Below are 26499 nucleotides of genomic sequence, written 5' to 3'. Positions count from 1 at the left end.
AACGTGCAGCAGCAGTAAACCCCTACCCCCCATCCAATTCTCTGGGATGATCGCTTTTCCCCTCCCCCTACTGTCTGGCTGGTATCAGGAAAGATCCCTGCTAGTCAAACACGAACAGCTCAGCGCCAATGCCCCCCCCCCCCCACCGTGTGGCTAACTGCAGGGAGGATTTCTTTTCAGCCACAGGCAAACAGCCCAGTAGGAATGTGTACCTCTGAATCTCCCCTTAATCAAATTTCCCTATTTCAACCAGGTTACCATGAACGATATCACTCTCCTAAGGATAACACAGAGAGATAAAGAATGGATGTTGCTTGAATGCCAGCGAACACCGGGACCATACGCTGCCAGGCTTTGTCATGCAATGACACCAGATTACTTGCTACTAGCATAGCATTGTAAAGCGTCCTACCATGGAGGACGGAATAAGGCTGCTCTCCCCAGAAGCCTTCTGCAAAGGCTTTTAGAGTACCTCCAGGAGAGCTTCATGGAGATGTCCCTGGAGGATTTCTGCTCAATCCCTAGACATGATAACAGACTTTTCCAGTAGCAGTACTGGCCACGAATGCATCCCAAGTCCTCAGGGCTACTTAATCATTAAAAAACACTTGCTTTTATAACATGTATTATATTTTAAAAGGTACACTCACCAAAGGTCCCTTCTCCGGCTTCATTGGGTTGGGAGGGTATTTCAGTCAGGGTGATAAAAAGATCCTGGCTGCTGGGGAGAACGGTGTGCTGTGTGCTCTCCCCAAGCTTGTCCTCCTCCTCATCATCTTCCCCATCTGCAAAATCCTCAGCCATGGCAGAGAGTACCCCATCATCGGAGTCCACGGACAGGGGTGGGGTAATGGTGGCGCCCCCCCAGAACTGCATGCAGCTCAGCGTAGAAGCGGCATGTCTGGGGCTTTGTCCCGGAGCGTCCGTTTGATTCTTTGGTTTTCTGGTACCTTGTCTGAGCTCCTTAAGTTTCACACGGCACTGTGTTGCCTCCCTGATGTAGCCTCTATCCCTCATGGCCTCTGAGGTTTTTAAAAATGTTTTGGCATTTCGTCTTTGGAACGTAGTTCTGATAGCACGGACTCCTCTCCCCATACAGCGATCAGATCCAGTACCTCCCGTTCGGTCCATGCTGGAGCTCTTTTTCGATTCTGGGACTGCATGGTCACCTGTGCTGATGAGCTCGCCTGGCCAAACAGGATATGAGATTCAAAAGTTCCTGAGGCTTTTCCTGTACACCTGGCCAGTGTATCCGAGTTCAGAGTGCTGTCCAGAGCGGTCACAATGGTGCACTTTGGGATAGCTCCCGGAGACCAATACCTTCAAATTGCGTCCACACTAACCCTAATTCAAAATGGCGATGTCAATTTCAGCGCTAATCCCCTCATTGGGGAGGAGTATAGAAATCAGTTTTAAGAGCCCTTTATGTCGAAAAAATGGCTTCGTTGTGTGGACGGGTGCAGGGTTAATTTGGATTTAATGCTGCTAACTCCGACAAACTCGAAGTGTACACCAGGCCTTGAAGGAATACATCTGAAGAAAGCAGTCTTTGTCCAAATTTATCCCTGGTGTTTCTCTATTCAAGTCAATGGATTTGCCAAGTTCGTCCCTAGTGTAAAGCCAGTGGATTTAGACTGCGGGTGATACTGGTTCTTAAAGTATGAACTCTAACAGAGGAAAACCTCTTCGCTTTGATATTTTGGACTACAGGCCCCATTTTATTTTCTCATTTACTGTTGGTAAAATTACAGCTACCCACTTCTCATGAAGATTTTTGTCTGACATCACTCTGGAGGACTTCTTATAGTAGCTTTATATTAGATAACCTACAATGGTTTGAAGGGAAAAAAAGCTTCCTTTCCTTGAAGCTGTGCAAGAATCCTTGCATTTGTCACACTGCTCTGACAGTAAGGGAAATGTATATGTACATTATTCACTCACTGCAACCGAGTATCTTGTATCTAGCAGAGTGAGGCTGTGACTGTAGTCCGTATGTCCAGTAAAGAATCAACAACAGCCTTTGCTAATGTTATTTCCAAGCTTTTCTGAGCTCTTTTCAGTCTTTCTTCCTTCTGTTTTTATTAAAGGAAAACGTCGTAGCTCAGTTTTAAGAGCTCACTTCTGCAGCTACCCTGGCTCTGCAGGTTGATTATTCAATCAACCGAGAGTCCCATGTGTGTAGAAGCCACTTACCTGGGACCTGAGATAGTTCAAAATTAACTCAAGGTTTGTTCTGCAATATTGAAATCATTGGGACTACTCATCTGAGTAAGTGCTACTCATCCTAACTGCTGCAGATCCAGGACTTGTGTAAGGACCAAATTGTGCAAACTTTGGTAATGAGTACTAACCTGTGGAACTCATTGCCAGGGGATGTTGTGAAGGCCAAAGCAATAACTGGGTTCAAAAAAGAATTAGAGAACTTCATGGAGGATAGGTCCATTAATAGTTATTAGCCAAGATAGTCAGGGATACAACCCCATGCTTTGGTGTCCCTAAGACTCTGCCAGATGCTGGGAATGGATGACAGGGGATGAATTACTTTATAACTTCCCTATTTTGTTTAATCCCTTTGAAGCATCTGGCATTGGCCACTGTCAGAAGATAGGATACTGGGCTAGATGGACCATTGGTCTGACCCAGTATGGACATTCTTATGTTCTTACTCTTATTTGTGATTAGAATCTCTTATATTGCATTGGAGTTTTTCTTTAAATATACTCTATTATTAATCTGTTTCTGCTACCAGCTACTAATACAGCACAATATCAGCTTTGGCAGTGGAAGATTATATTCTTTCTAACATCTACTGTTTTTTATTTCAAACACTATTTGCATTGCCACCGCTGCAAATTGTAACCAAACATCAAATTTTTCCAATCAAATTTGCGCAGCTGTACATATTATAAAAGTTTTCATAGCATGTCTCATATCTTTTCCGTTTATCATTTCATCTTAACTCCTCTATGCCGTATTTTTCTTTAAATTGCTATTAAACAAAACCAGATAATTTTGGCACATACATAGACAGTATCAAGTTGTGGTGTAGATAATGTAAAGGGAAAACCTAACGGTCAGTGACAGAATTTCTCTAGTACTGGACAAGAACTTTAATTCATTCCTCTTGCTTTTTATCAGCTTGTCACTGTGTATTAAATACAGTGCACAACACACAGTGTTATCAGAAAAAAAACTTCTATTACAAACCCACAAAAGTATAACCTGAGAGTTGCCAAAATATCTAACATCCCATCCTCCTACACGTATCGCATACAGGGTAAAGTTTGCTATGTCTAAATCCCTAGCATTTTAACTAAATAATTAATTCCTCATAAAAACCGTGATTTTATTCACAGAGTATCAAAATTATGTACACATATACTCTGTCAAAAATGTCAAACTAAGGTAAATAATAAACAAGCAACTTTGTACAGATTACTTCACTAAAATCTGAACATTGCTCACATATGAAACTCACTGCTTTTTGTAGAGAAAATATCTGGATGGCAATTTACCGTAATCCTGGGCTATCCTGTTCACCAGCCTCTAACTCTATTGTGCATAGCTCATCGTTAGTAATGCTTACTTGGGGGGGGGGGTGGAAGAGTACAGTATGTGTAGAAAAAATAATCAAAGAGAGGAAGAAAAGGGAAAGCATTGTTCATTCCAAATTTTAATTTTTTCTTATTCCTAAAGAAATCCTAAGTATATTTAAAATAACAAATTCCTGTATATTCTAGAAAAAAGAAAAGGAGTATTTGTGGCACCTTAGAGACTAACCAATTTATTTGAGCATAAGCTTTCGTGAGCTACTGTAGCTCACGAAAGCTTATGCTCAAATAAATTGGTTAGTCTCTAAGGTGCCACAAGTACTCCTTTTCTTTTTGCAAACACAGACTAACACAGCTGCTACTCTGAAACCTGTATATTCTAGGTATAATACATTTGCAAGGCGAATATACATCTGACCTCTACCCCTGCAAAGCCTAACAAGATCATTTCACCGTGAAGGAGTAAAACACAATGCTGTTCACCATACAACTCCTGCTATCCCAGCAGGAATAACTGCATCCCTCTATTTGTCCATAAATTATTTAATTCAGGGAATCTTCATGAAGAACACACAAGTGTTCTTACTATTTATAAAGCGCCTGAGATTTAAGACACACTTTAGAATAATGAACACACACAAATCAACAGACTGAGGATAACAGGTCAAATCCCGCTCACTGCACTCATATATATATATAGAGTACTGAGTTCAAATCCATTGTTTCAGAGTTACTCTCCCAAATAACTTTCAATAGCCTGATCCTCCTCTTCCCCTGAAACAAATAGGAGTTTTGCCACTGAATTCCATCACAGCAGGATAACAACTTTAAAGATACGGAGTGAAATGGTAAAGCTCCTGTCGACTTCAGTGGGGTCAGAATTTCACCCATGAATAGAAACAACACATTAACCAGGTAGATTGATGTCATTGTCAGTGAGTTGTGATGCTTGTTTCTTATCTTATTTTTTTTAAAGGAAAGATGTAAAAAGAAAGTAATTATATGATTTTTTTTAAGGTCTATGTTAGTTTTTTTAAACAGATTTAAATGCCCTATCCATAAATGCATCATTTAATTTGTTTATTTTCAAGAGTAAAAATGTAAAAACATTTAGATTAAGTAGGCACCAATTTTTGACAAAAAAAAGTTATGCTCCTAAATCTATATTTAGGCATCTAATAAGTGGCCTGGCTTTCAACAGTGATGAGCACTCGGAAGCTCCCACTGAAGTCAATTGAAACGTACATGAGCTTCATTGGGAGTTGTGGATGCCCAGCACTTTTGAAAGTCAGGCCATATATTTAGGTATCTAAAATACATGTAGTTAGAAGCCTAATTTTAGGCACCCATATTTAAAGAAACAAACACAAAAAATAGGCCATAATCTTTTCTTTACCACTTTCAAAATTATTTTAAAAGAAGAAATACTAAGCAGTGAGTGGCTCCAAGTTGGGGAGTCTGTTAGTATAACTGCAGAATATCACAGAATACATTAAAGCCAAACGTTCAAAAAATGCCCAGAAATGTGGGTACCTCCATTTCTGAGTGCCTCACTTGAGACCCACAACAGTGGCCTTTTATTCAGAGGACTGAGCAAGTGCTCAGTAAACAGACATATTTGTTAACCTGTTGTGCACTTCATGAAATTGTCTATTGTTCTTTTGGAAAATTAATCTACAATAGCAGCACCAGTTCTTTTCCCGATGTGACTCAAAAGAAGGGTCCTATCTTTGCTGCTGCTCCTGCCAATCGATTTAGTACAGGTGTCATTATGAAATGAATTAACAGTGCCATCTCAGCAGAACGCGTAACATTTAACACACTATTTACTTTATGTTCTACTGGCCGCAGATGATGACATTCTAATGGATAGCTGCTATACAGATTTACTTACTTCTCCTCATTTATAACAAGAGCCAGTTATTTATTGGGTTATGTAAATGGGGACCTACCAAATGCAATGGGCCAAATTCATCCCTGAGGTAACTTCACTGAAATCAGTGTCAGGAAGGTACACCAGGGATGTTGCCTAACGTGAGAAGGACCCTTTGAAAAGGATCCAGTGAAGATACTTTTAGTATAAAATTTGGTCACCACAACATGCTGTCTCAGCATTTTTTAATCCATTCAGCTGTGAGAGCAAACTATTTTATTTACTATAGGGTTGTTCCTACATTCAGGACAGCTAACATTGTTTTTGGCAGAGAAAATGGGTGTGTAAGAAAAAAAAAGAAAAGAGAATGTGGAAGTGTTTGTTTTAATAGCACCCTATCCACCAAACTGTACTGCTCTGCCAATTGATAAGAAAAAGATGTTGCATTTTGGGCCAACCAACTTTATAGTGCAGATGCTGAAGTAAAAGAGATGAGATACTAATAAAGGAGGAACTCATGATGAAAATTCCCACTAATGTGAATGGGGGGCCAGAATTTCACCCTCAGTGATTTAGGACCTAAACTAAGGCTGTGACAGAGGAGCCACACTGCATCCAAGGAAGTGCCCCTGGAGGTTTCCCGAACTTTTACTTCTCACCATATAAGGTCATCTAGGTTGTTGATAATTGTATGTTTAATCATCGTTGTGTGAACATTTTACCTAGTACTGTAGCTAGGCTCACTGGTCTGTAATCCCCAAGGTCACCCCTAGAACCACTGTTAAAAGCAAGTACAACTCCAGCATTCTGGGATAGTCGCTCATTTAAAAAACTTAATATGATGGGAGTGAGGAAAGCAGCATGTCTCTCCCCATCTCCCTGCTGGTGTTTTCTATCTAAGGGGGATGCTGTATCACCCACATGGGCCTTAGGATCAAGAAGCCCCCATATTTCCAGACTCAGTGGTCTAGCTGATTAATAAGAGCAGCACTGTGATCAGCATCCTGCCTGCTCTACTGGATAAAATGCAATAATTCTCTGATGACAGTGAGTGAAAAGTCACCTTCGAGCCAACATATCTCAGGAACTATTCCAGCTACCCTGGTAAATTTTTCCAAAATCAGAAACTTCCCTATATAGATGAAGAAAACATGTTTTTTGGCTTTTTTAGAGACAACTTGTTAATTTTTTGAAGAGTGTTTTGGGCTATATGTGTTTTAGAAAGTGCACATTTCAATTTTGGCAGCTTCTTTGAAACGCAGACTTTCCTATCTGACTCAGACATGTTCAATATTAATTCTCCATCAACTTTTGCTCTTTGTGAGATAATTACAGACAGAATTTTCTTGTGCTCTGTATGGATATCAGCTAAATTTCCTTCTAGAAATAACATTAACAAAACTCCTCCATATACAGATACCTGTGACACTGGGGGTCTTTCAATGACATTTCCTTGGCTGCATTACCTGTGGCACAGCCAGTAGATTTTAAATCGAGCTTTCAGACTCCTGTATTGTGACGAACACAGCACAACTATTTTAAGCAGCTTTGGTGGTATCTATAATGTAGGATATACCTATATGTGGCTACTGTACTTAGTAGAAATAGGAAAGTGTTTCATGTTCATTTGCTTTTATGCTAGTGCTACGGCAAGTAAGGAAGGTGGGTAACCCATCACCAGCAATCTAGAGCATTGGGTATATTAGGATCTCAGAAATGCATGTAACATATTTTATACTCCCTCTTTTCTTAGGATTATCTTTATTTCCAGTCAACCAGAAGGTGACTGAAATTGATAAGCCTTTTCTTCTTAGGGAACGGACCTGGACCTACAACTACCATTCAGGAACGTAGTATCAGCAGGTAGCACTCTACAGTCTTAACTATGAGTAGCGAGGGTATCACTGAGTGTTTCATAGAAGCTTCATGTGAAGTGAGAATCATTCTCTGGGAATTGGGTTGTTAAGGAACCAACTGTAGTTCCCTCATGATCCAATGTAGAGGATTATGGAATGTTACTGTTCTACCAATAAAATAAAAACCAGCAGGATCTTATTAAAGGGGAAAAGGCAAAATACCACAATTATTGTGAATACAGAAAGAATCATAGTAAGCAGTTAGTTATAGCTATAACATTTCATTCAATCTCATATTTATTCACACATTCATTCATTCACACACACACACACAGGTTCTGCAAGGGTGTTATCATAGTTACCAGCCTTAGAGTTGCTCATGCCAAGCCACTGGCCAGGTGGCCTGGACATGAGGAGGGAGCAGGGCCTTGTCAGATGCTCATCTGATGCTCCTGGAAGTTGGTTTGCAGAATCAGACCCCAAAGTTCTCACTTTCTAGAGTCCATTTTTATAGGAATTTCTTCCTATGCCAGTCTATGGGAATTGCTTCATCATGCTGCTGCTGAATCAATCAGCAGATGTCACATTCCTGACGGCTCCGTGCTGCCAGATGTTATCTTGTTCTTTGGTTCTCCCATTCTTGAGACTGTTGGGTGGATTCCAGTCTGCTCTCCAGGGGTCCTCTGGCTATTTCCACTTGACACCTTCTTCAGCCGATGGACACTGCATTCTTAGGCTGGCACCTCCCTGATCATTCAGTTATTATCCACACCAAGCATCCATCCACATACATCCTCTATCTCTATTTTAATCACAATTGTTAACAAAAGCAACATTAATACAACAAAAGGGCGGGGAGTCTCTGGGTGCTGTTTCTGTTGTTAGAGTATTGCTTTGAGTCTCTCTCTGTGTGAGTAGTTATTGTTACAAAGAATTGCTTTGAGAACAGACTCTGTCCTAGAATGTACTAACACAATTAGCAGCTTGCAAGTTTCACACATAGAGGGAGAGAAACAGTACCAAAAACCAAGAGACCTCTTAATTAGTAATACCCTGGAATTTAAACTATGGGGAATCAAACCCATTTGTGATTTTAATACAGAACTACTTTAATATGATCCAACATTACCTGCTTCCCCAGCTCATTTCCTTTCTGTAATCAGTTCAGATCAGGATTGTTTCTTGCCTCTTGCTGTCTTATATGTGGATGCACACATACACTTCACTTCCTCCCAGAAGACCAATTACAGTTAGACTATAAGCAGCTGTGTACCTTTCTGCAGGCCCCGAAATCTCTGCAAGTGGGGAGAGAAGAGCCGCCACTTGAGAACTCAGCATCATCCTAATATACTCAATATTCACTGGACCAGATTTGTGCTTTAAGAAATAGGTTACAATAAGAGACTTATTCAGGCAGTGTCCTCAGGGACAGGAGACCTCTTTGCAAGAGTGTAGCATACATCTCCCTGTGCTAGCCTAGAAATCAATACAGCCTCTACCTTCTCCTCCGACGCCATGCTAGGGTAGCCAAGAACTGTAGCTTGGAACAATCCTGGCACTCAGGAAAGGCAAGGAGTAAAACTGTGTCTAACCACCACACAAGGGAGCAAGAAACAATGACAGAAAAGAGACTTTTTCTGAGTGACTCCTACCACCAATACACACCTGTGCAGAGGTAGAGTAGTCACACTCAACCCTTCTATGTATAGCTATATGATTTTATATATGTGTACATGTCAATGTATATTTTACACACATATTATACATTAATAAATACATCACTGAGAAGAAATGACTTATAATATGGAAGACAACAGTGGACCCCTTACATGAAAGCCCAGATGGCACTGTATTACGAAGTACATCTATTCCTACATATAATGTTGCTTCAGCCACATCATCAATATAAAAAGATAACTACAGGAAAGTATCAAAATATGAAACAAAAAAATGTATTTTTTTAAATGAATCAGTGCTTTACAAAACCTAAAAGCTTCACCGTGCAGCACGTGCTTCAGAAAAAAATTCCATGTAGTGAGTGATCTCTAAGTACATATGTGAATCTGATAAGCACTTATTTTTTCTATTAACTTCAGGCACAATGATGTAAATAAATAGTCGCGCAAAACCAGCCATTTCTAGGGAATTAGCACACTCCACTGATGTGCTGTGAGGAATGAGGCCAAAGGCCAAGTGATTTCAAACCCAAGAAGTTTATTATTGCTATGATGAACTGAAAATTAGTAGAGAAAAGAACCATTTCCATGCTTTTACTAGGGATCATTGGGCATGACATCGACAGCTAACCATGAGGCTCTACTTCCATTCAGCAGTCAAAGCAAAGCCATAATTCATTCTGGTTTATTCATTATGCTGCAAAATAAAATGTTATCAAACCTTGCATTATTAGGTTTTTGAAGCGGAAGTGTTCCACGATGCCTTAATTATTTTACAGAGCTGCTGCTTTACAGCAGAGCCTGTCATAGTCAATCTATGTCAGGTTAAAATCATACGGTTTAAAAGCAATGTGAAGCCAATTAAAATAGAAGGGATTTTTTATATTAATTTGAATTAAACACCAAGTCAGTGATTTGACAGCATAATATATAGGCCTGCTCAGTATCAACTATAACAATCTAAAATGACTACTGAAGAGCTCATAACTCAGATAGCTGCCTGAACTATCATTAGTTATGTTTACATAACAGTTTAAAAAATGCTGATGTTACTGAACCATAATAAGCTACTAGAGATAAAATGGAAAAGATCACCACATCACAGCCCAGAAAACACAAGTCCTTGAGTCATGGGAGGTTTGGAGGCTTCCCCCTCTCCCCCCCCACCCCCCCAATTTATTATGGATCAAAAACTTCTCATTTCTATCAACTTTGTGGGATATAGTAAATTTATGGTTAGAAGCACAACATGGTTCTAATCAGATGAGTCTGAATTAAAATTATATTTTTGCAGCTGTAAACTGTACTGTAAAGAGAAAGCATAATACAAAACACATTGTTTTTTCTAGAACAGCAAATTCTAACAGTTGGAGTGAGATGCAAATGCTAAACCCACTAAAAGGGGAAAAAACATTAAAAATGAAGGCCCATATTCATTTCAGTTCTGCTTCGGTGGCCATAATTTTGGTTCTTTTCAGAATCTGTGCAGTGAAGGCCAAGCACATTGACTGAAGTTATAAATCACAGTGGATAAACATACATGTATCAGTACGACAATGGTGCTGGAGTTCAGCCTTAGGCAAATGAACATTTGGCGTGCCAGATTAAATACCAGCACAAGGAAATACATTCTTAATAAATAGGGCAAGAGTGTACTTTACAATATACACTCTATTGATTAAGATGAATCCAACCTTTAATTTGTTCCACAGCCAAGAAATTTCAGCGTCACATAACCACAAAGAATACACTTCTCTCAATATATCCGACTACTGAACTACTTTCTGCTGTCCTGGGATAAACTTCTTGTGCCTTCGCACACACATGCATAACTAGTTTAAAAGAATCCATCTGGATCCTTGCATGCCAAAAGTAGGAAAACCGGTTCAGACTGGAAGAGACAAAGGGGATGTTACTGGGGATGGAAGAAATGCTGTCCTCTGCCTCACCACCAATGCAGGTGTAAAATGGGGCAATGATGAAGCAAAAATGAGGAGAGGAATTTTCTTGGCATTGGGCAGAGCAAACTGATTCAGTGACTCTGGAAAAAGTGTGTAAGAACAGAGAAATATTGCAGTAAGTTTTTCTTCTTCCCATTTAATGTTTCTCAAATAAGTGACAGTTCTGAGTGTCTACTGCATACCACAAATGTTTGTCTCATAAGATTGTTGTGCAAATTCAGACCACCCCAATATTTCTGTTAATTAATTGCTGTTTATTTTGTATGAGCTTGCCAAGATCTCTGCCCACCTTGTCAGCTTGAGCCTGTTGACTCGTTGAGTCACCTCTTATGGGCTAAGTAATCTAGTTTGAAAAATACAAGTGTGGTGCCTTTTGCAGATTTTCCACTGTAAGGAAGGAAGGGAAATAATAGCAAGAAATACTAAACTGATCATGAAATACATCTTAAAATCTTATCAGAGGAACTGCATTTTTATTAACGTACATAAAAGTGAAAACTTTAATGTAAGAAAATTTGATGTAAGACTTGAAGAACTATTACATTAGTATAGAAAAAAGTTTAAGAACTGATTCAACAAGCTTACCATTATTCATCCTACAATACAAACACACAAATAAAACCACCAAACACAAGCTACAGTGAGCAACCTTATCTCAGTACTCACTTCACTCTCTCTTCTCAATGACAGGTTTCAGAGTAGCAGCCGTGTTAGTCTGTATTCGTAAAAAGAATAGGAGTACTTGTGGCACCTTAGAGACTAACAAATTTATTTGAGCATGAGCTTTCGGGGGCGAGGAGGGGAACTTTTGTAGTGATAATCAAGGTGGGCCATTTCCAGCAGTTGACAAGAACGTCTGAGGAACAGTGGGGCGGGGGGGGGGGTGGTGGTATATAAACATGAGGAAATAGTTTTACTTTGTGTAATGACCCATCCACTCCCAGTCTCTATTCAAGCCTAAATTAACTGTATACAGTTTTACTCAATGAGTAAAAGCTGCTAACTACACAAACTCTAATGATATCACTCACTTAAAAACCAAATCTCATTCTGCCGTATACTTTATTCTCTATAGTCACTGTTTTTAAGGACACACTTTGAAATAACAGATTTCACTACTTTGCAGTGGGAAAATGGTTACTATCGCTATGAACAGGTTAGTGGGAAATCTGACAAGGAATTATCATGGATAGAGCCGTGGGTTTCTCAGGGAGTACAGATTCCAGGGGGAGGCAGCATAATACATTTTTTCTCATACACTGAGAATGACCCCACACAACTCAACTAGTGACTTTGTCACTCCTGTATCTGCCTCCCTTAAGGTCAGGAGGCCCAGCACAAGTCTAGACAACAAATGTTCATTCAGTTTATGAGAGAAAATAAGGATCACAAAATAAATAATAATTTTAAATACATACATTTAAAGCAAAGGTGCAAAAAATGACAAAGGAATAGCTAGACAGGCTTGCATGGAGAAGTCTGGAAATATTGCCTTCATCACAACATAAATGAACAAAGCTTCTCAGTCTAAAAGAGGTCAGAATTTCCTTTGTCTTACCAATTTACAAGTTCCAGCTAGTTTCTTGGTGGGTGAAATAACTGACTGCTCAGACCAGGATTTTATACTGTTTCTCATATCTCATCAATAAAAGCTGTGCATCATGTTCCATTCCTTCACCCTTCTCCTCTTTTTATGTCCCTATTGTGCCTTAGATCATGAAGTCAAACGGTTATCCTCAACAGTACTCGGAAAGGGCCACATATGGCTCAGTTCTGCAATGTATTGAGCACTATGGCATGTGATCCAGCAAAGCACTTGAACATGTGCTTAACTTTAAGAAAATTGGTGGCTCCACTGAAGTCTTTAATTACACAATTATAGATAATTTACAAGACCTTTGCTTCCACCAATACACATCCAACTTTGCCTCATTCCTGGTGCATCATTTAAACTGCACAATAAAGCAAGAGCACTGCACAAAAAGAGTATGTGATTATATCAATCATAATTAGGGCCCTACCAAATTCATGGCCATGAAAAATGCATCACAGACCATGAAATCTGATCTTCCCTGTGAAATCTGGCTATTGTAGGGGAGACCAGATTTCACAGAGTTGGGTGGCTGGAGGGCAGTGGCTGCTGGCCAGGAGCCCAGCTCAGAAGACAGTGCTGCCACCAGCAGCAGTGCAGAAGTGAGGGTGACATGGTATGGGGGTCATCACTTGGTGGGGGGGGCAGGGCTGGCCTCGTAGGTGGGTGAATGAGTGACTGCCCAGGTCCTGGTTGGAGGGGGGGTTGCCATGGTCACCCCACACACACAGCCAGCCTAAGGCCCCTTTAACTTTTAAGTCCTTGGCCTGGAGCCAGGGAGAGGCAGGGCTGAGGGTGCTCCAGCCAGGGCTCCTACTGTGCACCGGGCTCCAGCTGCTTGTTCTGGATGGGCTGGGGAGGGACAGGACTTCTTCCTCCTCTGCATGGGCTGCTCCCAAGACTGGGTCAGACCCATCTCCGGGAACCTCCTCCGGCTGCAGGAAGCTTCGTGGCTGCCCTCTGGCTGCCCAGCTCTGAAGGCAGCAGCACAGAAGTAAGAGTGACAATACTGCAAACACCCACCCACCAGCCTTGAGACCCCTGCCCCATTACTCTGTTTTGGGTCAGCACCCCCACAGTTACAATATCATGAAATTTATTATTTTTAACCTGCAAGAGGACAGGCAACATTTGGCATTATCTATCTTTTGCATCTTGAACATCATTTTAACGGGAGTATTTCTGTTGTTGTAATACATTAAATATTTTGGGGGTTATAAACACCACAGACACGTAATACATTCATTGTGCCCATCACAACTTTCATATAAGCAAGTTTTTGTCCGTCTACCTGGAAAAAAAGGGGTGTTGTCCCTTTAAGGGATCCCTTATAATATGTGGGAAGAAGGAGTAAAACTTAAAAATGACAGAAAAGGCAGGAAGCACTTAGGAACAGATCTGTAGAAGACCACTACATTCTCTTTCTGCTGACTGGAAGAGTGGGTGAGGGGGGGTATTTATAAACCATGCAGTCCCAGAAAGACCCTCTTTTACATTCAAATTCCTGTAAGTACATAAGAGGCATGGTCACTAGTCCCTGAATGTCTGTTGATGGTTCCTTGATGATAACAATGTAGTTTCAAAGAATCACCACCCCACAAAGGACAATTCCTTTAGGTATGGATTCCAACTGAGTCCAGTAAACCAGACTCATGATACATAATTGCTGGACTGCAAAGCGTTCAAAGTTTGGATCTCTGCATAGTTAACTCTACCATTCGACTCTCACGAGACAATTAGAAGTAGCACAGAGAAGACTTGCACCGGGACAAAAAAAAAATCAAGAAAGCTTGACAATGTAGCTTAAAAAAAAATCAGTTTCTGAATGAAATTCTAAGTAGAATTCCTAACAGAAAATCTCAAACATTTATTGTAATTTCTAAATGGCTTAAAATGTAGAGTATTTGGTACGACTTTCAAAGATGAATTTATTTTCTGTGCGCTTTTTTCTTTTTATCTTTAAATTTTGCAGGAAAATCTGAATTTTTTAGCACATCTTTTGTAGCTCTGCAAATTGCAATTTTTTGTCTCCTTTCCCCTTGCACTATTTTGCCTCTCTCTTCCATACTTCTATGCTGTCTATTGTAATATCCTAAGTAATCTTAATTCCTGTCCTGGATTTTAGAACAATACAGAAAAGATTGTACCACAAGAATCCATACAGGCTATAAACAAAGCCCAGATCATGCTAGATCAGAAATTTGGGAGTTTATTGAACTGCTGCCTGAATATTTATATCACACAGACACAACAGACCTCTTAATTATGTACCTGACTCTCATGCATCACTCAGTGATTTGGTTCAAAGAGCTATATGTCCCTTTCCGTTCTTACTTAGTCATCTTAAGCAGATTCCTACTACTCTCACCTGCTTTTCTTTCAAATGGCATCATCTCTCTTTCATTATTCAGGGTTATTTTGATCTGTTCCACTTCTCTTTCCCTCTAACCACCCTTGTTATTACCCCCAGCATTGTCATTAGTTCTTGTGTGTGTCTATCCCAGTCTCTTATTCTATGTTATCTCTCTGGACTTTATTTGGTTTTGGCTGCCAACCCAGTGGCACCATCTAATATAGTGATTTATGAAAACAGTGACACAATCCTTTATAGTTTATGATCCCCACCAGCTGGATGCCAAAAAAAAGAGAGATGAGCAAGAACTGAAATTGACTAGGATGGCAGATTCTGAAACACCATGGTTATCTGCCAGTGCTTCAGAGACTAGGATTTTAGTCAGTTTAATTTTACTGCCAACTGGGATTGTGTCAAAATATAAATCAAAATCAGATCACCACATTTAATAATTTTCTTATGTGTCTGTATAAGTAGTGAGTGTGTGAACAATCTTGCACCTGAATACTTCAGTATGCCTTCTTCTGGAGTATCTAAATGATGGTAACTTCCAAACCTCTTCCACTATTTGGCCCAAAGAGGAGAGGCATTGCCATCAAGTCCAGTTAGAGTACTGCAGACATTCAGCACTGACATTCATGCAGCTCTCCAATTTACAGGGGCTGTCCTACCCTGAGCCATTCTTCTAATAAACTGGAAAACACAAGTGCAAGGGCTTATACTACTTCTCTGGCTGACCAAAGATAAACAGAGCCCCAGAAAATTCCTCTGAAGCATCAGTCTCTTCTTTCAGTATAAGTACTATTTTTTCCTCAAATTCCTCCTCCAAATGTTTAAGATTTATGCATTTCAACAACAGTCTGATGGTCAAATCCAAGTCAGTCTGCATCAACACATATACGGAGGCAGTAAGAATCTTAAAGCATATATTAAGGCTGATTACCCAGAAAATACTTGCTTTCAATAAATTAATAACAGATCCCCAAAAAATGTTTGCATCCTATTTGGGTAAAAATAGATTCCAAATGGGAAGCACTGAAAGAATGGAGGCTAGTCTCTAGAACTGACTGTAAAAGATCCTATAGTTAAAGAAAACTTGAGCACCAGAACTTGACTGGGATTTTCTAAGGTATCATACGATAAACTTATGTTCAAATAGACCAGTCAAACGATCACTAATAATGTCAAAAACGCCTTGGACAGAACCACCTCAACCTCAGATTATGAAGTAAATTGCTTAAGTGAAGTTGTACAGAGTCTCTAAACTTCTCAGTTTTTCAAGTCATGTAATGAAAGAGTTTGAAAAAAAATAGGATTTTCTAGACAAAAACTGGGTCAGTAGTTTTATGGTTATGAATGTTTTACAGTAGCAAGGTGAAATCCTTGCATTAAGTTTTGTGTGATAAATATAAAACTAGTTTGGTTTAGAATAGTCTCTGTTCAATCTCAAACTCTGGGCCATTCAACTTTAAATGTCCATAACTCCAAAATTACTGAAATCATTTTGTACAAGCTTGATTTGTTTTGTAACTTCCAGCTATGGCAACTTGCTTCAGAAAGAGATTGCTTTGAAACAGATGACTTTGAAGGACATTCTCAATTATATCAGTTTTTCTCCTTTCTGAAGTGTTTCTGACAAAAATGCTCTGGGTTATGTCATTTCTCCCACTGTTCCATTTAAGGTTATTATAGCAGGAAATTACCACTGATATATCATTATACATTTTTGTTTACTGTTTTTAATTATAGTATTTCTCACCAGCACCTAAAGAGATTGGGCCCCATTGTGTACTGAATGTATATGTAGAAAGAGACAGTTCTAAACAGATTACGAAGTAAATAATCAAGACAGACAAAGGAGCATTATCCCTATTTTACAGATGGAGAACTGAAACACTGAGCGACTGAGGAACATGCTTAACTTTAACTTTATGAGTAGTCTCACTGAACTCACTTTGGTGAGGAGAGAAGTTCAGGGTAAGGATGCAGTGTGTGGTCTATAGCATATGGTGTAAATGCAGCTGCTTACTGAAAGGACTATATGCATCATCAGCTGCCGCACATTAACCCTTCTGTGCCAGGAACTGTACATAAAAGCCTTCTTGCTTATGGACAGAAGCCATTACGTGCCAGCAGCTATACATAAGCGTGCATAGCATGTTTTTCTGTGAAGCACAAAAGCTGCACGTAACTGGCACATCATAACGTTTATGCATAAAAAGTTTCTCCATTAGCAACCTTTTGTGCTTTTTTTTGCTTATGACAAATAGCTGCCAAAAAATCGCAGAAATACAAATTTTAAAAACAAAACAAATTACACATATTGCACCAGACTTATTCGGGATACATCTTTCACCCAATTTTGTGTAGATAATTTTTTTTTTTTTTTAACAAATAGAAGTTGACTGCCAAGGAACAATTTCAGCCAGAGCCAAATTTCAGACCCTTTCTATGAATAAATTATAAAGAGAAACCAAAGCAAAACTGTACAGAAACCCCCAAGGGCAAATAGCTAATCCTGTGCGAACCATCACACTGAAAGGCTACTGTAGCGAGGGGGCATGGCCTTCCTCCACACAGATGGGGAAACAGTCACAACCACCCCCTGATGGGCAGAACCAGGACACCCATGCCTGTCCCGCTGGAAGCAGAGGAGCAAGACAGGAACTGGAAATATAAAAGACGGGCCCTCTCGCTCAGTTGGCAAGAAGCCACTGGAGAAGGATGTTTACCACCCACTGCCAGAACTCAGACCTGATGGCAGCCGCTACAGCGCCCGAGAGCTGGAAGGATTGCCAAAGTTACTGGTTGCCAGAGATGCCAAGGAGCTGTTGGGGCTGCCATTAGCTGTTTACCCTTGCAAGACGAACGACAACCCCAGGCCCCAGGTATCCCCCAGGATGGGGGTGTAGAAAGTGACGGAGGGAAGCCGAACATAGCTCGGTGTGCTGCTGAATGACAGCTGGCCAGTGTGTTGCAGCTGGATTCTCCGCTGACCCAGTGGTGGATCATTCTCCCACTGTTAGGGCCTTGGACTGGGACCTGGTGGAGTCAGGTTGGCCCGGGTCTCACCCAGAGGTGACAGGGTCTCCGCTCTAGGCCATAAGGCCTGCCTTTGTCGGCGGTTCGCCAGAGCCAGGATCCCTGTTTGCTGCCCCCACCCTGCCTGAGGGCTTGGGCTTATAGACTTTGCTGTTCTGTCCCAACTACAAGCCAGAGCCTCCTAACTGGTTGGTGCTCTTCTCTGCCTGAGGTCCTGGGCTCAAATGTTACTGACTGTTCTACCCCACTGAGTGGCAGAGGCCTCGTGCTAATTCCCCCTGAACTGTGTCCCTCCAGAGGCATTGTAGCAAGGGGCGTGGCCTCCCTTCCAGACGGACAGAGAGGGACACCCACAACCCACCCTACGGATACCTACTTCAAGAGAAAAACAGTGATTTTGACTGATTTTAAAACACAACTCTAAATTTTTCTTCAAACTTGGTTTGTTTTGTAGATCTCACCGACACGGGAGATCCTGAGTGATTCCATTTGTTTCTTTGCCGACATCAGTTAAGCAAGTACATCACTAAGGTACCATTCCACCATTAGCTGAAGGGTGTTTGGTTATGTAGCACTGAAATTGGCAGGGAAAAGCAATGGTGAGGCAACTGTTTATCATGAGACAGGGTATATTAGAAACTGTGTTGCAATATTGCCAGTCATGAGGTAGTTGGTGATCATGAGGTTGGGTACATTAGAAACAATATTGTGATGTGGTACGCCCTCTACAGAGTTCGGACAGAAAGATACCAGCAAAAGCAAGCAGAGCAAATGTCAATCAAGTCTGTCAGCAGAGTATATAGGAGTATGTTAAGAGCTTCTCTTTGTCGTGGCTTCTATGGTGCAGTGTGGTGCAGGGGTGACAGACTGAGAAACAGATTCATCTGACCGTAGTCGGTACGCCTTGCTGGACCATCCAGCAGGGGGCAGATCTATCTTACTTGCTGTAATTGTAGTCTAGGATCATATATTTAAATCCCATTGTAGTTTTTAACAAATTGTGTAGCAGAGCTCCTTCTCCACCTGGGTGGGTTCCACTCTTCCTCTTAGCAGCAGGCTGGGGGGATTCCTCTCCTCCTAGCAATTTCTCCACACTCGTGAGCTACTGTCCCCACCTTATCTGAGCAGGGGTTCCCCCTGGCCTCCCTGCCACTACCTCTTCCGGGCATAGTAGCAGCAGGCCAGGCACCTAGTTCAGTCTCTCCCCTTTGGCGGGGGTCTCTTCTCCCCAAACCACTGGGGCCCGGAGGCGCTGTATGCCCTGATTGCGGTTTCCCCTGCACTTCACCTCTGTACCTGTGAGGTCTGTCTCCTGCATTTGTCAGTATCTGCCCTGTCCGGTTCTCCAGTAGCATGCCTGCTCCCAACAGCTCCTATTGTGCGCACCTATCTGACTGATGGGGATGCTTTTAATAGGTTCTGGCAGGCCCTTGATTGGCCCCAGGTGTCCTAATTAACCTAGAGTGACCCCATCACAATCCTTAAAACCACCTGGTCTCTCTCAAACTTGACTGAATTGCTCTGGGGAAAGGGCAGCTCATAACATAAGCAAGATTCGTCCCTCTTTGTAGCCACCTCATATGACCTGGGTGCCACTGCATTACCCACAGCTCCTTTAGCCCACTCATTATGATCTCTCTCTAATGGCTGGATCCTCACATGAGTACCTGTCTCCCAAGCTGGTACGTCCTTGGATGATTGGACATACTCTTGTGTCTGTTTTCTCTGATTGTTGGCCATCTCAGTGGTGTTTCCATCCTTCTGGCTTCTACAGGTCTTCCCTCACTGGTAGCAGGGTTTTGGAGCTTCATCCCATCAACGCCTGCAGTGGACTATTCTGGTACCCTGTGAATGTTCCTGTGTGCCAAAAATATTAACAAGGGGCCTGAACCAGACAACAAAAACCCAGCATTGTGCAATAGTCTTGTAGCTATTTTCATAGCTGATTACACCTAACTAGTACTCTGTGGGTATACTCGGGAGGTGATGTGGTGGCCATCTCCCATTGGAATGCAAAGTCCTTGACTTCTTCCGATGCAAATTGGGGTCCATTGTTGGTGAATGCCACAGCTCGCAAAGTTTGCCAGTCACTGACTTGCTTCTTGTATCAGGCAGAGCATCAACCTCCTAAACACCAGAATAGTAGTCCACAGTAAACAAGTACTGCTTTTCACTGAAAGCAAATAAGTCAGCTCCCACTTTTTCCTATAGTCAGGTGGGCAGCTCATGTGGTAACAAAGTCCTTCTGCTTTAGGTTATACACAACTGCCAAGTGTCACACCCTACTATAAGGAGCAGAATTGTATATTCATTCCCCACAGTAAACACACCTTCTAGCCCATCTAAGACAGCTGTCAATGCCCAGGTGTGAGGCATGTATTTTTTTTGCATATAACATCCTTATGTCATGAGGTGGGAACAACAGCTCTGTCCTCAAAATATGATTCCATCCTGTACACCCACCTCATATTTAATTTGAAAGTATGGTTCTGCTCCTACTGGTGCTTGGCTTTTGCCTTCTGGTCACCATGATAGTATTGCTCTCCCGTCTGCCTGTAATTGGATGTCCTTTTCCATGGCCTCTTGGATGTCCATCAGCTTTGTTGTCGAAACTTGGAGATTGAATCCATTAGCAATGCTGCACTATGTCCTTATCTTCTTCCCTCAGTTTGCTGATGCTAGGTATTTATGCCCTGCTCCAAGTATCAGCTTTCACCAGTAATCACCCTGGACAATATGTGATCTCTACCTGGTAGCACTGGAGGCACATCAACATGAGCTACAATCTCTTTGGGGCACTAAGTAAGGGCTTTGCCATGACTGGCTCTAGTGGACTGAGGTCCGATTGCATTTTTACTGGATGGGCATAGGTGTACTTGCCTATAGATTTAATAGATGAAATCACTCCACTCTAAATACCACACCCTGAAGCACTTTTTCCTATTTGGGCGTACCTCTGTTCAGTCTCTGACCGGACTCTGCTGGCAAATGCAACTGGCTGCTTCTGCAAAAGAGGTACACCCACTCCTTTTTCTGATGCGTCACACTGGAGTGTCAGTGGCTTTCCTGGGTGATAGTACTTCAGGACAGGAGCATATACTATCCTTTGTTTCAGCATGTTAAATGCTTGCCATTGGGGACCTGCCCAGTCCCATTCAACATCCTGCCTTGTGAGTGGACGTATGAGTTCTGCTGTTGCAGCCAGAACTTGGACAGAAGATTAATCATTCCTATTAAGCGCTGTGTCCTTTTCCTATCAACTGGAGCTGGCATGTCTCTGCTGCCTTAATCTTGTTTGGATCAGCTTCTAGTCCCTCTGCTGTAAACAGATGTCCAAGGTATGTCACCTCACACTGTTTGAGTCACATTTTGGGAGTGAGGGGTAGTTTTACGTTCTTGTCCCTGCATCTCTGTAAAAAAGCTTGTAGTTTTCTGTCATGGTCTTGTTCAGCTTCTATTTCCTTACTCCTTTCACCTATAATGAGTATATCATTTGCAATTATTTTCACCCCCAGCAGTCCTTCCAACACTTGGATGAGTCTTCCCTTACAACTCTGGTGCGAAGCTTATACCCATTAGCATGCACAGTCATCTGTACAGACCAAATGGTACTGCAAATGTTGTCAGCATACTGAACTCTTTATCCAGGCTAGTATGCCAAAACCTGTTCCTCCTATCTCAGACCATAAGGATTCTGGCTTTTGAAAGTTCTGGCAAGATGTCATCAATTGTAGGCTGTGAATAGTGATATTTTTTCAATACCTGGTTCAGTAGCTTTGGGTGTATACAGATGTGTAATTTGCCTGAGGGCTTCTTTATCTTCACCATGCTGCTTACTCAGGCTGTACTGGCCTCTACAAGTGCAGACTTTGAGCACCTTGCATACTGAATTATGTAATGCCACTGGGATTTTCCTTTGTGGAAAATACAAAGGTTCCACTGTAGTATCTACGTCCAGCTGCACCTTTCCTTAAAGCACCCATTGCCTTTGAAAGCATCCCCAGATTCTTATAAAATTGTTCTCATTGTCCATGGGACTTCCACTTTTGGTTTTTGCACTGCAGCTACAAAATTCTGATGCTGTACCCTGATCAAGTCTATAGCTTGTCTGGCTTTGTTCCTTAAGAAGGGTCCGTGGTGCTTCTCATCCACCACCACAAATTTCAGTTGGTATCATCTTATTTTTTGGGTTAATTACTATGAGGTCACATTTTCCTTTGGGCTGCTTTATGTTCTCATTGTACATTATTAGAGCATGCCTGCTCTTTGTAATGGGTGTGTTCAAGTCCAATTCACCATAAGGAATCATTTTGCACAAGGTCCAGCTGTCCTCCGCTGAAATCACGCAGGGAGTTTCCTTATTAACACTGTTGCATGCAGAGTTTGGTGCTGTCCCTTGTTGCTTTTCTGTTCCAACACCTTTACCCTGATATGCTCTCAGACTCAAAGAGAGAGTCATGATGTCACCATCACTGTCTGATGTGCCATGCCCTCTTGTACAAGTCTGACAATCTTTCTTGGACCTTCCCCTGCTCTGGCACACACGGCTAAAATGGTTCAACTTGCTACATGACTTGCAATGTTGTCCTTGTAAGGGGCACTTCTCCCTTACCCACTCATGCTGTCTCCCACAGTAAATGCATCTCACTATGGGTGTGGAACCCTCGCTGACTGCTCTCCTTTACTGTTGTCTCACTGCATGTACTTCTGGGGTTGTGGTGTCTTCTAGGGCTTTAATCCTTTCTCTGGAAGCTTTTGCTGAATCTCCCATCTGTTTAATGTGAGTTTGCTTTCCCAGAGCAGCTGCTCCCACACATGGTGATCCCAAGTACTGCAGATTATCTTGTCCCATATCAGGGAGTGTGTTAACTCCACAAAATTGCATGTAACAGCCAGTGTACATAAAACAGTAACACAGGGATCTACCCCGTCCCCTGCAGATTGGTCTCTATTGAAAACTGAGTTGCTTCACAGTTTTGTTCTGCTTTGGGGAGCAACAGTTACCCAGGGCCCTAAGACTGTTATAAGACTTGAATTTCAGAGTGCTACAGACCTCTATGCCTTGTTCCTCAATAAGTCACAGTTCTACTTTCCTGCTGCTCTCATCCTTCTGTCTGGCCAGGTCTGTGTATAGCTTGAACTCCTTCCACTGGGTCCATCACTGGGCTATGTTTGTGTCTGCAAAATCCACAGCTCTGGGGGGCTTCAGACCAAGTTCTGTGGTTCATGCTGCCAGCTGCTGCACTGCAGAGAACTCACAGCTCAGATGCTGCTACCATGTTTCATTAGCAAAGAGCGAAGCTGAATGAACGTTAATATGAACAAGTAGACCTTTATTAAATCCCGCACACTGTCAGTGGAACTTGGAACACTGGAGGAGTTAGGCTGGAAGCAAAGCAGCCATATGGACAGAGCATTGCACAGGATTTAATAAAGTTCTACTTGTTCAACTGGTGTCCTGTCAACAATAGTTCTTCCAGGGAACAGGGGCCCTCTGACTCCAGTTCCACTGATTATGATACAACACGCACTTAGGAAAATCCAAATGATTGAAGTTCTTTCTTTAGATCCCTGATCACCTTTGTGCTGCACCCTCAGCTCCAGCTCTTGATTCAACAATAAGATCATTTAAAAAAAAATAAGCCCAATCTTGCAGCCCATTACTCTCCCAACTAGTCCCTCTCAAGCCAATACATTACACTGCCACACATTCACTCACTAGCAGAATAAAGTTGAGATGTAGTAACAGAGTCAAAAAGCTTGAGAGACATGGTTGCTGTTTAGGGGACAGATAAAGAGGCAGATAAACAGGCTATTTTGCAAACACAAAGAGATTGCTCAATAAAGATCAAGGATCCATTCCTTATTCATGCAAATATTTGCATTGGTCTTCGCTTATAACATTCCTGGAATCCCACAGGCCTCTGTTAAGGCCTGGTCTACCTTTAAAATGTAGGTCAACCTAGCTACGACACTCAGGGTTGTGAAAAATCCACACCCTGGAGCAACTTAACTATGCCGATCTAACCCCCAGTGTAGATGTAGCTAGGTTTTCTGAAGAATGCTTCCATTGACACAGCTACTGTTGCTTGGGGAGATGGCATTCCTACAGTGATGAGAAAATTCCTTCCATCATGGTAGGCTGTGTCTATACTGCAGGGTTATGCCAGCATAGTTATGACACAGTAGCTGTACTGCTATAGTCCCTGTAACGTAGACCTGGCCTAAATCTCTTACTTTGTGAAATTGTTGGGTCTTGCTACCTCTCTTTTGTTTTGTTAGTGAATGACTGTTTAATTGTACAACGTGCCCTGGGGGGTTGGAACATTCTATACTTGACAGGCAGGAATCCTCACTCAGTGAATACTGTAAAATATTAATTATTGTTTTCAAATATTCAAATTAAAATATTTCAATTATATTCCAATATTCAGATATTTTAGAATTTGTGGTAGCTAAATGTGAGTCCAATTTCAGTTCAAGTAAAGTTCAGTTCAGGTGCCAAGCTTCCCTGCAGCTCAAGAGGGTTCAGAGCTACTGTTACAGTTCAGGACCATCTCTTTAAAGTGTACAAAAACGTGAGATGTTTATCATAATAAGGCTCTTTGAAAATAACGTGGGTGGTTTTATTCACCTTTTTCCTCACGAGAGACCTCACAGCAAGGATGGAACAACAATATGGAAATTTACCATCTACTCCAACTGGACCCTGTGTTGAAGTCTCATTACTTCCATGTGTAAAAAGAAGTTAAAGCCAACTATAATACCCAAGATTTCTGTGCTACATCCAGTAAAAATGAATTTCCCTTTTACTTTTTAATTTTATGGCACAATCATATCAGACATACAGTTCTTAATTCACTGCACAGGGAATGTGTGTTATAAATGAATAATAAAGCTAAGTCGCTATTATGCCTAAAGCAATAGTCTGCCAAAAAGAAGTTATGACAGAGAATGTGTTTCATAAATTATATTTCAATTTAAACAAATCTGGTATGTTTTTAAGTATGGATATTATTATCTGTTCATACCAATTATTTTTAAGAAAGTTAAGAAATCGACAAAATCTTTAAAGAAAGAAACAATAATGTTCATTTATTATAAAAAAAGAGAATTCAAGCTTAACTAAATTCTGTGCCAAAACCTCTTATATTTAGATTTATTTTAAAGTAGACTGTACGGTAAACTAGTTAAGATTTTCTAAGCTACATTCTCCAGATTTCCATATTAAAATATGAATGTAAAACCAAGAGGTACTATCCCAAAATAGATGCTTTTGGTATAGACAGCATGTAATGTCCCTTCGGTTTAAGGCTTCCTAGGTTTCTTTTTTTTTTAAATAAATTATATTAGTCAAAAAAGAAGTTTCTGATATGAATAATGAACCCATGACAGATTAATCAGATGCTGGGCATATTTTTCTTAATAGAGTTTCAAAAATATAAAAAGTATGATGTAATGATTCTCCCAAATTATATGATGGAATTTTTAATTTTTTCTTTGTTATTTTATCCCTCCCCTCCCCCCATTTTTGCATTGATGCATGTGATTTATTTTATTTAAATTAATTAGTATGGGACTTTCACATGATTTGAGAAGTAACTTTTTCTTAAGCATTACTACTTTCTAACTATTATTCAGCAATTGCAACAATGAATACCTTGCTGGATTTTGTTTTCTATTTACTTATTTCATAATATGTGGCATATTCAAGTCTTTAAACACACAGCAGACTTTAAAGAGACTTCAAAGACTTTAACAGTGGGCTATACTGTATTTTGGTTCAGTTTCTCCTATTTTTCTTTTTTAGTAGGAACATAAAAAAATCTTGACATGTCAGATTCTGCATTCCCCACTGCCCTGCAAAATATATATCACTTTTAGCAGTACCTTACATCTCAAGTAGTGCTATTGTAATCAATAAGACTTACCCCCAGGGTTAAGACACTACTACTCAATGTCAAGAAGTTTGGCAGAATCAGGTTCTAAAGAGTGAGACTATATTTTAGTGGGGAGCAATACTGTCATCCTGACAGGAGTCTGCATTATCTCTTAGACTGTCAAAATAAAATTAAAACTTCAAAAAACTTGTTTCTTTCACAAAATAAAATTTTTAGATGAAATAAAATGTTTTAGTTCCTTTCAAGAAAGGTTTTTTTCCCCCTTGTTCAGATAATTACAGCAATAAATACAAATGCCAAAGGTTTTTTATTCACCAACACAGAAGAAAAAGTACAAGCCCAAAAGAATACATTAAATGTAAAACAACCCATTAAAGTATTCTTACGTTTGATATTTTCAATGCACAAAGCTCAGGAAATTCAAATATACGGTTCCCAAGCAACTGTAATTCAGCCCTTTTATGCTGTAACTTATTCCCATGTTTTTTTTAACTAGTGCTGTTGTGCCTATACGGAGCTGCACTTTTGCAGAATTGGGTCCTTAACAAGTTGTCATTTTTAATACCATACTGAACCATTACATCATAATGTGGTGAAGAAGTATGCTTTGGTCTGGTGGGTTTTAGTTTCTAATTTAAATATGCCGAAAAAAGAAAAGAGGAAAACATTTCTTAAATGATCCTTTTTGAGGACAA

The 26499-nt window shown here is 40.8% G+C and overlaps 1 protein-coding gene across 2 annotated transcripts in view; it reads right to left on the bottom strand.

The window, feature by feature from the left end:
• Positions 1-26499, bottom strand: part of BCKDHB (branched chain keto acid dehydrogenase E1 subunit beta) — a 300416-nt gene that overhangs the window by 57538 nt on the left and 216379 nt on the right. The gene's annotated exons all lie outside the window — the stretch shown is intronic.

The sequence above is a fragment of the Caretta caretta genome, chromosome 3, assembly GCF_965140235.1.
Source record: "Caretta caretta isolate rCarCar2 chromosome 3, rCarCar1.hap1, whole genome shotgun sequence".
NCBI lineage: Eukaryota > Metazoa > Chordata > Testudines > Cheloniidae > Caretta > Caretta caretta.
Note: the sequence above shows the minus strand (reverse complement) of the source record. Positions and strands in the feature narration are given on the sequence as shown.